A 3,116-nucleotide genomic window follows, 5' to 3' on the forward strand; every position below is an offset into this window, starting at 1 on the left:
GGATTAGTAGGAGTTATATTGGTAAGATATACAAGATTAGTGTCTTAAGCCAATCTCTTTAGAGATATATAAGAGAAGTGAGCAGAAAGACATGGGGATGTCATACCACCAAGAAAGCTGTGCCAGGAACAGGGTGTATCCTTTGGGCCTGAGGTTCCTATGCTGAGATGCTCCTAGACCAAGGGAAGACTGTTGACAAGGATCTTCCTCCAGAGCTGATGGAGAAAGGTTCCCCTGGAGCTGGCACCCTGAATTCAGACTTCTAGGCTACTGGAATGTGAGAGAATAAACTTCTTTTTGTTAAAGCCATCCACTTGTGGTATTTCTGTTATAGTAGCACTAGATAACTAAGACATCAACCCTTATTGACTTTTTTTTGTAATCATGTCAAGTTTTATGGAAATTCAAGAAGAAGGGGATGAGGGTATTGATCCCATGATAAAATAGGCAGGATATCTGTTGATTTGGGATTGCAGGATAACCGCTCTAATTGTAGATTCACAGATGTTGCTGAAGAGGGGTTATCCAAAGTTGGCTTTGGGATCTTAGTCAATTTTGTGGCATGAGGAATGGCATGATACCCTGCCTGGAGATGCCTTGCTTCTATACTCTGTAGGGAAGCACTGAGAGAAGAAGTCTACAGAAGCCTTATTGATAGGTGGTCAGCTGAGGAAGTGGGCACTTTTCACTAGCAGAAGAGATATTCAAAATGGCCCTGTTAGAACTTTCTGTCATGCCAGGCTGATCATGCTACTTTACAAATAGAAACGCCATTATTATTTACCACTTTCTTGATTGTATCATACAAGTCAGGAAGATCCAAAAAGTATGCAGGACACTAATCTGACATTCTCACATTGTTTACTGGAACACCAATTTCCAATAATTATCTTCTGATTCAAAGTCAATAGCAATGATCTTTGTTTCCACTTTGATTTTTTTCCTCATCTTTCACTGGAAATGTGGTTCAGTTTATCCTATGATGTGCTGATAAGGATACCTTCCTTCCATGCTTTGTTAACTCTTACACATTTAATTTTCAATTCTATTTGTACTGGAAACCCTGGTGGGGGAGTGGTTAAGTGCTACAGCTGCTAATCAAGAGGTCAGCAGTTTGAATCCACCAGGCACTCCTTAGGAACTCTATGGGGCAGTTCTACTCTGTCCTATAGGGTCACTATGAGTCGGAATTGACGCGACAGCAGTGGGTTTGGTTTTTTGGTTTTATCAGTACTACTTGTGATGACTACCTATCTGTTGAGTTTCGACCTGACCCTTAGCTCCTACCTAAGCCCCAGAGTTCAAGAGCAGTGGAGGAAGAGTAAGAGATGTACAGGCTGGTGGGTCACAATGCTTGCACCCTTCCAGTACAGGAAGCCAGTGGCCAGGATGACCCTCTCCATGGCCTTCAACTAGACCTCCTACTTTTGTGAATTAAGAAAAAAACGGATGAACGGATTTAGGAGGGGGAATCAACCATGATGGTGAGGTTGACTCCATTTATTCACTAGTGCTATAGTTGGTAATTGCACATGAAGACACAAGCCACCACAGCAGTTGGTTAGGAAGATAGGAAATGAAGAACTGTCTACTGAGAAACAGAGCTAATAGATTGTGTTACAGGATCTTGATGATGGAAAAATTGGCAAAGTTAGTATTTATTTAACCTGTTTACTATAATTTTTTTCTTCGCTAATATCTCTGCTGTTCCCCAAAGGCGTTGAGGTAGCTTATAGGAAGAAAACAATAAAATATAAATTAATAATAAGGTTAGAAAAAATATTGATAAAATAGCAAGACAAGACAGAGGGAAATGTAGAAGATAAGCAATCGTGTTCTTCATCATCTTGAAGTTATGGGGGGCAAAGTCACTTTGGAGAGAAGGAAAGAGTTCTCTGCTTTTGCTGCAAAGAGTCAAGTAATGGGAGCCAGGTGCTCAGGGGAAACATTTGCTGGTAATTCACTTTACTCTCCCTAGTAAGCCAATTTAGTCTTTTCAGATAAATATAGCTTTCTGAAGTCTTCTTGCTTATTATCCTTCTTACTTATGATATTGAACTTTCTGATTACTGCAAGTAGTTTTTTTTTTTTTTTTTTTTTCAGTGTCCAATTAAAAGTTTAGGCTACCAAGGACTTTGTAGAGCACAGCTCTTCTCAATCAGCCAACTGGTGGACAATATTCACACATTCTTGTTCTTTGCTAGACAAGTACTGGACGTGCAAAAATAATGCAAAGTGTTAGTTTCTATAATGGCTTGTTCCTATCCTGTTTCTGCATGTATTGAACCTAAATGAACCTTAATGGTTCATTTCTTAAAAAATAGTTTCTGTTTTATTTTCTTAAAAAAATTCAACCATCTACCAATCAGCCCAGAGATTAAAGAAAATACACTTAAAAAAAAATCTTTTTATGAATTACGTCAGCATCTCTGCGGCGAAAATTGTTAATGCGTTCGGTTGTTAACCAAAAGTCAGTGGTTCGAGCCCACCCAGGGACACTTGCTATTTAGAAACATTGGTGGTGTAGTGGTTAAGAATTTGGCTGTTAAGCAAAAGGCTGGCAGTTCGAATCCACCAGGTGCTGCTTGGAAATCCTATGGGGCAATTCTACTCTATCCTACAGGGTCGCTATGGGTCAAAATCAACTCGACAGCAGTGGGTTTATGAACTCTAATTTTTACTTCTCTAATAATGGATCTCTTACAAAGCAAATTATTATATTCAAGTGGTAAAATGTACAACTTATTGTAACTAAACATTGAATGGTTAATGACCTTGGCTGCTAACTGAAAGGCTGGAGATTCGAGTTCACCCAGAGGCACCTTGGAAGAAAGGCCTGGTGATCCACTTCCAAAAAAAAAAAAAAAAGCCATTGAAAACCCTATAGAGCACTATTCTTCTCTGACACATATGGGGTCACTGTGAGTCCGAATCAACTCTATGGCAACTGGTTAACTAGTTAAAACCCTGAAAAATCATTTCAGAAGTTTCACTATTATGATTTAGAAATTAAGTTGAGCCTTAACGAAATCTAACTGAAAAGTCTAAATACAGTGCTATTCATGAAGCTATTGAATCTCTCAATTTTTTGTTACTCAGGAATAGTATTAGAGTAA

General features: G+C 38.9%; 1 pseudogene; it reads right to left on the minus strand.

Annotated features, from left to right (window-relative positions):
- Positions 1–394: 394 nt before the first annotated feature.
- On the minus strand, positions 395–1,403 carry LOC126069895 (very-long-chain 3-oxoacyl-CoA reductase-like; annotated as a pseudogene).
- Between the last annotated feature and the right edge of the window lie 1,713 nt (positions 1,404–3,116).

This window comes from Elephas maximus, chromosome 1 (assembly GCF_024166365.1).
Source record: "Elephas maximus indicus isolate mEleMax1 chromosome 1, mEleMax1 primary haplotype, whole genome shotgun sequence".
In the NCBI taxonomy this organism is placed as follows: Eukaryota; Metazoa; Chordata; class Mammalia; order Proboscidea; family Elephantidae; genus Elephas; species Elephas maximus.